Here is a 12,368-nt window from a genome sequence, read left to right as displayed (position 1 = left end):
CTGCGGGATCTGAATGTTACAGCCCTGGTCTACACTATGGGGTTAGGTCGAATTTAGACGCATTAGGTCGATTTTAAAATGAATGTGTCTACACAACCAACCCTGTTCCGTCGACCTAAAGGGCTCTTAAAATCGACTTCTGTACTCCTCCCTGGAGAGGTGAGTAGCGCTAAAATCAACCTTGCTGGGTCAAATTTGGGGTAGTGCAGATGCAATTAGACGGTATTTGCCTCCAGGAGCTATCCCAGAGTTCTCCAATGTGACCGCTCTGGACAGCACTTTGAACTCCAATGCACTAGCCAGATACACAGGTGCACTAGCACTAGCCAGGTACACATAGTGTTTGCATTGCTAAGTAACATATGACAGTTCTGAGATTGTGGGTTCCTAATACCAATTCATAAAGTAATAAAAAGGAAGAGCCTCTCTGTGACAGTCTGAAATATCCTAGCAGATTACTCACAACTCCTGGCTGCACCTGCTCAACAAAGGTCAAATGAAACATGCACAGTTTAATGGTGACAAAGTAGTCTCTTCATAGTCAGTGGAAGAATCTCTCAAGACCCCACTACACAGAAAGTGATCTATAAATTGGTTGAGAGGGTTCTCAATCTTTCCGATTGCAGTTTACTTTCTAAAACAGAAATCCTGTGGTGGACCCCTCTCCTCCCAATCCAGACCTCATACCTTCCTTGTGGGTTGTAGCAAGGTCTCAGTTGTTCTGCCGAGCCGCTGGGGGTGGTGGGGAGCTACTGCCTCGCCAAAAGACCCTGGTCACACCTCTCTGTTGACGGGGAACTAGTGGAGGGAGGTATGACACCGCAGTTGGCGCAACACGGGAGTACCGGCAAGAGTTGGTGACACGCCTCTCAGGCAGGGGAGCGCTGGCAAGAGTCTGCGACGCACCCCTCAGGCAGGGGAGTGCCAGCAAGAGTCTGCGACATGCCCCTCGAGCAGGGGAGCGCCAGCAAGAGTCTGTGGTGCGCCCCTCAGGCAGGGGAGCGCCAGCAAGAGTCTATGACACTTTATTGGGATTTTGCCACCCTGAGGCAGGGTGGCAGGGGTAGGGGAACACAGGCCCAGCCAACTCCACTGTGTTCTGGCCCAGGGCCCAGACAGTCATGGGGGGGCAGAGGGGCCCACCACTGGGTCAGGGGGGATCCGTCCACAACATGCTGACCAAACACCAACTCACCGCCCTGTCCAATTCCGTCCCTGGGCTATTTGCTGCCCGGTCTCTCGAGTGGGTCCCTCTGGTTCCTCCAACTCATCGGGATATTCAGTCCCGGTAGCTCCAGCTTTCCCTCAGTGTCGGGCTCACTCGGGATTGGCTCGCTGCCCGGCTCCTCCAGTTCCTCGGGGTACTCTGCAGCCGGCAGTCCTGGTAACCTGAGTCCCTTCTCTGGGTCAGGTTTGCCCTGGTCCAGGGTATCCCCTGACTCGGCAGCAGGGTTCACAGGGAGCAGCCAGCGGCCTGTGTCTGTCTCCCTCTCTGGTGCTGCTCTCACTGACCTAAGGGGCAGGCCCTACCTTTTGTACTTCCTGTTCCATCCCTCCCCTTCCAGGGGATGACGTGAGCCTGGCCTGGCTCCACCCACTCAGTCTGAGACAGTGGCTCCTCACCCTCTGGTTCGGAGGGAGACCACATGGGCTCCCTACATGGGTAATGTGAAAAAAATGTTCTCAGGAGAGCGTGAAAGAAGAGATGTAAATAAATTCATTTTCCTGGACAGTGCTTAGTAATATCTCCCTAATTATCTCCTCTTCCTGGAGGACTTTAGTGTTATTACGTGATGACGTGCCACTCCCTCCGTACACCCTCCATTACTTCTGATCTCTCCAAATAGCTCAATAATTTGATTTGATTCCTTTCCGTGTTTGCTTACCCTTCAATTTTAAGTGCTGCTCCCGAATGTGATTATGGTAGAGTTTTATGCCAAAGAAAAATCCAACAAAAAACAGCTATGCCGGGGGCAGCGAGGGGCTTGGTTTGCGGAAAATTTTTAGTTTAGACTATCAGCAAACCTCTGGAAACTCATTCATCCAAGTCATTAATGAAAATATTATAGTATCGGATCCAGGACTGAGCCCTGTGGATCCCACTAGATATGTCCTCCCAGTTTGACAGCAATCTATTGATAACTGCTCTTTGAGTACATTCTTTCAACCAGTTGTGCACCCACCTTATAGTCATTTCATTGATAACTCTTGATCCAAAATAGCTTAAATGTAGTGAGCTTCCAGGCATACTGCAGATGATATCTCCTGGAGAATCTGAGGATGTTTCCTACATTATGAAGGATGTAGGTGGCTGGCTGAGCAGGTTCACGTGGAAGTGACGATTTCAATACTGCTGAGATTGTATTTACTGTACGATAAAGTATGTTAGGGCACGGAGAGCCTTGGATAGAGGTCCTTGTTATTTTAAATCTACATAGAATAAAATAAGAGACAAGGTGGGTGAGGTGGTATAAAAACCTGAAGAAGAGCTCTGTGGAGCCCGAAAAATTGTCTCTTTCACCAACTGAAGTTGGTCCAAAAAAAGATATTATCTCCCCGACCTTGGCTTTCTCACGTCCTGAGACCAGCATGGCTACACTAACATTTCAAACATAAAATAAGGATTAGAGAGACAAGGTGGGTGAGGTAATATCTTTTATTGGACCAACTTTTGTTGTGAGAGACACACTTTCAAGCCACACAGAGCTCTCCTTCAGGTCTGGGAAAGGTACTCCCAGGGTCATAGCAAAATGCAAGGTGGAACAGATTGTTTAGCATAAGCAGCTAGCACATATTGTAAGGGACCATTCAAGGTAGAATGGCCCAGTAAGACCTCTGCAGTCATAGGACAAAAAGGGGAGGAGGTTATTCGGTTACTTACAGAATGCGTTACCTAGGGAGGTGGTAGAATCTCCTTCCTTAGAGGTTTTTAAGGTCAGGCTTGACAAAGCCCTGGCTGGGATGATTTAACTGGGAATTGGTCCTGCTTCGAGCAGGGGGTTGGACTAGATGACCTTCTGGGGTCCCTTCCAACCCTGATATTCTATGATTCTATGATTCTATGATTATTGTAATAAACCATAAATCTGGTGGTTTATTACAACAATCCGTAATCCACTAACCCCCTCTTTTTGTCCTATGATAGCAGAGGTGTTAATAGGCCACTCTACCTTAAATGGCCCATTACAATATGTGCCAACTACTTATACTAAACAAACTGTTCCACCTTGCATTTTGCTGTAACATTGGGAGAGTACCTTTCCCAGACCTGAAGGAGAGCTCTGTGTGACTCGAAAACGAATCTCTCTTGCCAATAGAAGTTTGTCCAATAAAAGATACTAGCTCACCCACCTTGTCTCTTTAATATCCTGGGACCGACACAGCTGCAACTACACTGCATGAAATAAATATAACATTTGACATCTGCTAAGTGCTTTATGAGCAGTAACTAATTAATTTTCCCAACACTATGGGGAGATAGGGAAGTTTTATTATCCCCATTTTATCAAATGACTCAATAAAACCTAATACTGAAATTATTCCCATCTGTGGATTTCTCAGTGCATCTCTCTGGAGGCCTTAATCCTGCAATCAGATATGCATAGGAAGGCACCTGCACCCAGCTAGAGGTCCATGTGGCTGCAAAGGACCATGTGCATGGTTCTGATTACAGGATAAGGGCCTTAGGTTGTAAGCAGCGATGGTCTCTCTTTTTGTGCACTGTACTGCACCTAGCATGTTGTCTATGCTAAATAATTCATCCTGATAAATGGAGGGAAAAAGATTATGTGATTCATAGTCATAGAGGGACTCACTATCAGAGCAGGGATTAGAATTCAGGAATCCCCAGTCTGTTTTTAGACCACTAGACTAAACAAAGAGTATTCAGCTGAATATCTATTGCACTGTTTTTTTAAATGTGCAGTTCCCTTTTAAAGAACGGCTTGAAATGAAGCTTCTTTGACATGAAGCACCGAATATTTGTCTTGTATAAGACAAGGCATATGTCCTTAGCTTTTCATCTGAAAGGGGAGAAGGTGGCCCCCTGGCTAACTGTGTGTTTCATTGAGAAGTATAGTTGTGATGTTTGTTGACAACGAGAGTGGTGTGCTGGTAGATGGAGGGCGTGCGGGGCAGAGAAAGACACAATGAGACAAGAAAGCTAACACTGAGTCATCAGAAAACACAAAGCCTCAAAACAAAACAAACTGGACTTGTTTGAAAGCTTGAGAGTATGAGTCTCTGAGCACTGTGAGGATGCTGCTGGGTGCATCTTGCAATATGCTGAGCATGGAACAAGAATGGAGGAGTGCTAGTGCAGCTCAGTGATGCACGTAGTGCATTTTGTTGCCGAGCTAGGAGCTTGCTTGCTTGCTGAAAGGCATAGCTCTGTGCATAAGAGCTCTGTGCAAAAGAGAACTGGATAAATTCATGGAGGTTAAGTCCATTAATGGCTATTAGCCAGGATGGGCAAGGAATGGTGTCCCTAGCCTCTGTTTGTCTGAGGGTGGAGATGGATGGCAGGAGAGAGATCACTTGATCATTACGTGTTAGGTTCGCTCCCTCTGGGGCACCTGGCATTGGCCACTGTCAGTAGACAGGATACTGGGCTGGATGGACCTTTGGTCTGACCCAGTATGGCCATTCTTATGTTCTTATGTTCATAAAGGGAATTACAGCCTCTGGTGTGCCTGACAGCACTGCTGCTGAGTGATCTAAAATTGAGGGAGTGTCACATTCAACCCTTTTCAAAGGCATTTCCTAAACAATGCAAAGGAATATAGTGGACATAGGTGTGGTGTTAGAGAGCACATAGACAGTGACATGGGCAAAGCAGTGGGCTTTGCTATCCAAATGGCAGAGATGCTGGATGTCACCCCAATCACACTCTTCACTTATATAGCATCTTGAGTACCCTCCCCCCCGGGGCACACTGGAAAGTTGGTGCCTGTGGCTCCAGCCCCGGAGTCGGTGCCTATGCAAGGAGCCTCATTTTAACTTCTGAAAAGCCACGTGTGGCTCCAGAGCCACTGGCTGGCCATCCGTGACTTATTGAAACAAACAGTACCTGGCAACACCTTTCATCCCCACAGAGACTTGAAAACTTCCTTGAAACAGGGGGTGGTGCTGAGAGACACTGAACCAAAAAGTAAACCCTGTAAATAATGGAAACCACTTCAAGCACCTAAGTTCCCTCTGAGCTGCGGAGCAGCCTATTAAGCGCCGCGCAGATGGGGCAGGGAGAGATGGCTTTCCTCCAGCCCCGGACCTGCCATGGCGGGGAGAGGCGCCTCTCCCCGCTGGCCCCAGCCCAGGCCCGGACCTGCCGCAGCCAGGGAAGAGGTGCCTCTCCCTCCTAGTCCAGGTACTGCTGTGGGGAGAGAGAGCTAGGGGGAGTCCTCTCTCCCCATGGGAGCCCCAGGGCAGCCTTCACCGCAAACCCCTTATCCCCAGCCCCATCCCGGAGCCCTCAACCCCCTGTTCCTCAACCCTCTTCCCCAGCCCAGAGCCCCCCACACACACTCTGAAACCCTCAGTCCCCCCACACATGAATTTTGTCATATGCACCAATATGCTGCACATAACCAAATTCATTGCACACGTGTGGAAAAATTAGAGGGAACACTGCACAGCACCCCTAGTTCCAGCACCTATGCCTTAAAATGAATCCCAAGCAAGGGAGCCTCCCTCCTAAGGAGTGTCTCAGCAGGGCTATGTGCTGGGCCTACTACTTTTAGGGCTCAGTGCTAGAAGCTTAGCCATTGACTTCAATGGGAACAGCATTGGGTCCATAGTCATTTCTAAAGTACCTGTCACTGCCCGGTACATCTCATTTCACAAGGCTGTGGTGAAACTGTTAAACAGAAAGCAAACTAAACTGCAAACTTATGGTTTCTGATTTAAGGCTGAATGTGTTATAAGCCCTGTGTTTCCTGGGCCCATTCTCCCAGCCCTTCAACATCATGCCAGCGTGGATTTTGTGCTAATTCTCCCCTTTCTCAAATGGATCCAAGCAATGGGCTCTCCGGTGCTAAACAGGGAAGAAAAATAGCTTTTCTCTATAACTGTGGGGACTTCAAACCACAGACTCTTTTCACCCTGCATCTCGTAATTCAGATGTAACTGGACTCTGCCATATTGGAGAGTCAGTTCAGCCGGCCCCTTCACAAAGCCACCAAAGCAAATCAGATTCCTAAACTTTGCAGAAGTTGATTCCTTGGGCAGAAAATGAAACTGGAGAGAAAGATATTGATTACGAAAAGAATAATTTCTACATTCCGAAAGTGACAAGGGGGCAAAGCGCCATCAAATGACATCCATTCTCTTGGCCCCTAATTTGTTACATTGTTTGAGTTGCTCTTGGTAACTTTATCCATCTGCTTCCCACTGATTTGAATGAGAACTGTGCATTTCAAGCTCTTTGAAGAGACAGCCTAACCCAAGTAGCTTTTAGCTAAGCAGTGCTGAAATTCCCACTTTCTGGATCTGATCACAAGATGGCATTATAGCCTCAAAAGCCGAGCTAACTGCAATTACAGAAGAGATCTTTCCCAAACCCCTAGGTGTCCTACCCCAATAGGCTTTTAAAGAAGCTGTGGGTTTAACCCTGCCTGCTGAGCTTTCCCACTTAATCAACAGATTCAAGGATGTGGTGTTTTATTTTAATTGTGCCATGCTAATGTCAAGGCTGTGGTTTGAGCATCCAGAAATTCCACATGTGGAATGGCTACCTGCAGTACTTGCGCCTGTAATGTTGTGAGCAATCTGATTGCATTGGGTTGAGCTAGTTACAGTGCTGATAGCTTATGCCACAAACCACCCCTTAATATTGACCGGCAGCAGCCCATCTCTTCTTCTGCTGTGCTCGCCCCTAGCATACACGTCCAATCAGATGCAATGGTGGAGTAGTTTATGATGTGGCTAGATGTAGATGAGGGCAAGTCATTGGCAGTGCTTATGTGGATCCATGTATTTTAAAAGTGCATTCTTTGTACATCCTGGAACTTACTGGGGACAGTAATAACCTATCTCTTAATAATTTACAGATACAAAAACCAAGAGAGCCAATTCCTCACTTTGGACATTTGGCTCATTGTAAAAACCAAAGCTAATTTTGAGTTATGGGCAAAAAACACCTGTATCTTATCATCCCAGAGGGTCATTTGCAGTGAACCAACTCTTGTGTGTCCATGTGTAAATGTTACCCTCTGCTGGACAGCATCAGAATTGTTCAGCCGAACTGCACAGGCCCTGACCTACTCATGGAGACTGTCCTTCAGCTCAGGTGGCAGATGCACATCATATATTTACAGTTGAGTTTAACCCCAGAAAAACACGGTTTATAATGGAAATTCTGTGACACACTAATAGCGACACTGGTGAAGGGCATTAGAGATCCTTTTCTGACTTGTGATGTTGAGAATCATCTGCTCTTTACTGTGGTTTAAATAAATAATACCACAATGCCATTAAGGCTATGTAATTGTGTTTGCCCACTGGCTAGCTTCTCATAGAGGCCAGAAGGAATCATCATGCTTATCCAGTCTGACCTCCTGCACATCTGTTTTCTGACAATTAAACACCGTGTATAACTCAGCACATTGTCTTGTTGTAGGATAAATGCAAAAAGTTCTGCTAATTGCTTTGCTGATTCCACTAACCCGTTACCCTGACCTGTTTGTAAAGCCTGGAATGAGGAAATTGTCCTGCCATGGCATTCAGCCATGCAGGCAGTAGGAGACAAACTGGGCTGAGCTAATGTTAGCCTAGCACTGCTTTGAATTGTACTTTCAAGCAAACGGCTACTGGCTTACATTGCATAATCTGCTTCTGTGAAGGAACACCAGAGCAAGGAGCTGTGCAAGCCCCCTACATATCTGCCAAGGACGTGGATGTATATAGACAATTTATTCCCTCTACAGCTTCGCTGAATGTTTTCTATACCTTTCTTTTTTAAAGGTGATAATGACATTGCTGCCCTCCGTGGCAAGGAAGGAGCAATGGGAGCTAAAGCTGCATTGAAGGGAGATACTTCTCCTGCACTGACTCAGAGGCTTGCAGGAGAGGTAAAGATATATCCATAAGTATCTATTTTGCTAGTGGGATGGGCTCCATGTGTGTCAGCCCAGGAGAAATTCTGTAAGGACTGCAATGTCTCATATAATCAAAGTATTTCATTAACTGAAAAGACTTTCCGGCTAGTGAGGGGCCTTTTAAGGCCAGAAGAAAACTGTACAAACAGCCGCTACCATACACACACACACACAGCAGTATCTCAGAAGGAATACCGGCCCACCCAGTGCTGGGGCATTATAAAAGCCTGAGCCCTGTTTGGCATGTGACTCAGATGCATAGGAAGAACATGGATTATTATTATTTGCTGAGCCAAAGCAATGTACAAGGCACAAAGACATAGCCCCGGGATCACAGTCTAAAGCTGACGTGCATGCAGGGTCACTCAAAAGTGGCTGACAAATAGTAAGGAGATGACTGTGAGTGGGGGGAAACGTATCAAAACCCCTGTACCAAGGTCCTGTCTGTGCTCATGTTTATTAGCAATGCAGATGGAGCTAGAGAGAGAAATGTGCACCGGCAGTCAAAAAAGCAAACAGAATGTAAGGAACCATTAGGAAAGGGATAGATAATAAAACAGAAAATAGCACAATGCCACTCTATAAATCCATGGTACACCGACACCTTGAATACTGTGTGCTGGTCTGATCACCCCATCTCAAAAAAGATATATTAGAAATGGAAAAGGTACAGAGAAGGGCAAGAAAAATGATTGTGGGTATGGAACAGCTTCCATATGAGGAGAGATTAAAAAAGCTGGGATTTTTCAACTTGGAAAAGAGATGACTAAAGGGGATTTGATAGAGATCTATAAAATCATGAATGGTGTGGAGAACATGAATAAGGAAATGTTATTTCTCCCTTCATATAACACAAGAACCAAGGGTCACCCAATTAAATTAATAGGCAGCAGGTTTTAAAGAAACAAAAGGAAATACTTCTTCACACAACGCACAGTCAACTTGTAGAACTCATTGCCAGGGGATGTCCTGAAGGCCAAAACTATAAGTGGATTCAAAAAAGAACTAGATAAGTTCCTGGAGGATAGGTCCATCAACGGCTATTGGCCAAGATGGTCAGGGATGCAATCCCATGCTCTGGGTGTCCCTAGTTCACTAACTGACAGATGCTGGGATTGGACGACAGGGGATGGATCATGCAATAATTGCCCTGTTCTGTTCATTACCTTTAAAGCACCTGGCATTGGCCACTGTCAGAAGACAGGATATTGGGCTGGATGGACCATTGGTTTGACCCAGTATGGCCGTTCTTATGTTAAATCAGAGAGATCTGCTAGGGAAGCACAATAGAGCGCTGAGGATCTGCTTCCTAGCACTGTGCCATCAACACATGGGGCCTGGTGGGAGCCAATGGGAATGATTCCTATCCTGCAGAGGGAGAACTCTAAGCTACTTCCCTTCTCCCAGGGAGTGACGACAGCCTAATTCCCTGCAGTCCCTTTCTGCTCTCAGCTTCTGTGGTTTATATTGGCCCCTCCTGTTCCCATCCAGCTGAGCCTCATTGAGCACCCAGCCTCCTTAACCCCTTCCAGTCTTGCATGGAGTAGACATCCCATCACAGGCATGTTTACATGAGAGAGTTATAGGTGTGAATTTAAAACGCTCTAGTTATACTGGTATCACTGCACATGTGGACACTCTTATTCCAGAATCCGAGGGGCTTTTCTCAGCTTAGATACACCCCTTCCCAAATGACATAAGGTAAACCGGTGAAAGGCCAGTCTTCTGCTGGAATAAGCATGTCTACATTGGTGGTCATATCGGTATAATGATAGCATTTTAAAATGCACACCCTCTCTCATAACTATATAACTCTCTGGAGGTAAGCCCTTAGGTTCACTCAGAACCAGCAGAACCTGTTCGCCCTTCATAGGATATATACTGGTACTACTAGAGTGGTTTCTTTATGCTGGTATAATTATTCCGGTGTAAGTAGAAAAATCTCCTGTGGAGACAAGCCCTTAGCTTGAGGCAGTGCTGAGTCTAGCAGTCTTTTCACTCATTTTCCTTCTCTGTCCCGCAAAGGAAAAGAGCACACTGAGGAAAGGTACCCATCATCCAAAGCTGCCACCAGCCATTCCAGAGAGCAGTTAAATTTAGAGCCCTCTCAAGAATGTGGGCTGCTGATAAGTGCGTCAGGAGCCAGGGAGGGCGCTGGTGGAGAGTTCCGAGAACGCAAATCCTCTGCAAGGCTGCTCCCACTCTGAGGTTGGTGGGATACTGAGCCACAGGCTAATCCCCTCGCAGTTCCTGTGGGGGCTGGAGCTGCCTGGTCCAGTCATGCCTTGAACAGTCCTTGGAAGGTTCCCCAGTTGAGCCAAGGCCAGAAAGCTGGATGTTTGCCTCTGTGATTTGTCCTCCAGACCCTGGGACCTTCCAAACTAGGGATCTGATCCTGTGGGGCTGATCCTGTGCAGCGTGAAGCACCCTCAGCACCTTGCAGGATCAGGCCCAATGGAGGCTTTGCACACTAAGGGCCCAGTTCATCATTGCCCTGAACCTCGAGTCACCATTTGCACTAGTGCAAAGCAGGTGTAAATGCTACCACATCAGAATGGGAGCATTTAGCACGGCCACTCCAAAAGGAGCAGGGCAGGGATGAATGATGCACGCAGGGCACGGCTGCAGCTTTTCAAAGTAGAGTAAAAGATCATTGATCATGCATAGGCAAAGGCAGAAATGGGTTTAATGTTCATCCAGAACAAGCGAGATGAATTCCTACACTTTCACAGCTCTGCTTGGGGTTCTAGCCAGCAGTTCTTCCTGCAGTGGGTAGAAGCTGTGGGGCTAGACTCCAGGACATGCTTTGAAAACATATCCCAGAGGGGGACGATATAGTTCAGCAAGAAGAGAGGAGAAGGAGTTGTTTGACAATGACTCTCTGGAGTGTATCTCTAATGTATGGAACAATCATCACAGATTGTATGTCCTGCTTGTCATGCTGTGAAATCCACATGCATCGTCCAGTCTTGACATTCCATTTCTGCTGATTTATTCCAGTGTCACAGTGATATGAAGCCCCATGCTTAGCACGTCTCAAGAAGCCTGATCCAACTCGCACTGAAGGATGAGGATGCTAATTGGACAAAACAAGACAATCCAGGGAAAATATTAAAAGTAAGAAAATGATCAGAAAATGGATTTTTCCATTCCATGAAAAATATAGAGATTTTAAAATATTTGGTTGCCCTGAATCAGGACAAAAAGCCAAAATTTTGAAATTTGCAATGAAATGAAATTCCAAAACAATGTCCTTTGGGGCCCAACATCATTTAGACAAAATTGAACCTGTGATGGGCTGACTACCCCTCACAAGGCCAGAATGGGTATAAAAGGTATGTGACTGGTGTACCTAGGGGAATCAGGGCTGATAAGCTCTAACAGATGATAAAGCCCAGCTGGGCAAGCACTAGTGCCAGGTTTACAATGGCACCAGTGGGTCCATGGAGCTGGGTCCATGCTCAGAAGGGGCCCTGGCCTGCTCTGCTTGCACTGCACCCAAAGACCCCGCTGGCTCCCCCCGCCCACCACTTGCTCCTCTCGGCCTGCCCACCAACTGGCCGAGGGCTCCTCTTCGCCTCCCTGGCCCCACCCCTGCTCCTCTCAGCCCCCTGGCAGGACCCCAGTGCACCTCTGGCTCCAGGCGGGACCCCGCCTGTCTCCCTGGAGCAGAGCCGCCTGGGACTGGTGCAGAAGCCTGGCCAGTCTCAGCCTGGGCTGAGAGGGGGACAGTGTCGGGGGCTTGGCTGGGCCCCTCCAGGCAAGTGTGTCTTGAGGGAGCCCGGCCGGGGCAGGCCTTGGCCTGGCTGATTGCACCACTCCTGAAGGGACAGAGCGATTTCCGGCCCCAGGACCAGCCCTGGCTGCACTGCCGGCTCAGCCCGGCAGACACAGTCACCTCCCAGCAGGGCCGGTGAGTGCGGCCAGGAGGCAGGGCATGGGGGAGTGGGTCTCTGGGGAGTCTTGGGGTGGGCGGTGTGGTGGTGCTGTGTTGTGAGGAGGTGGGGAAGATATGTGTGTTGGGTCAATAGGGAGTGGGGGTTCTGTGGCGGGAGCTGGGCAGTTGTTGTGGGGCTGTGGGCAGGGGTGGTGTTGCGCAGGGCACTGTGCATTTCTGGGGGATACCTGGCGGGGCACTGGGTATAGTGGGTCCAGGGGGGGGCTCTGGTCATAGGGAGTTGGGAGGGTGTTGGGCGGGGGACTCTGTGGCATGGTATGGGCCTGCCCCCGAGGGGAAGGGGCATGCTGGTAGCACAGGGCCATTGTGCGTCTGGC

The sequence above is a fragment of the Chelonia mydas genome, chromosome 8, assembly GCF_015237465.2.
Source record: "Chelonia mydas isolate rCheMyd1 chromosome 8, rCheMyd1.pri.v2, whole genome shotgun sequence".
Classification (NCBI taxonomy): domain Eukaryota; kingdom Metazoa; phylum Chordata; order Testudines; family Cheloniidae; genus Chelonia; species Chelonia mydas.
This window is presented reverse-complemented; position numbering follows the sequence as displayed.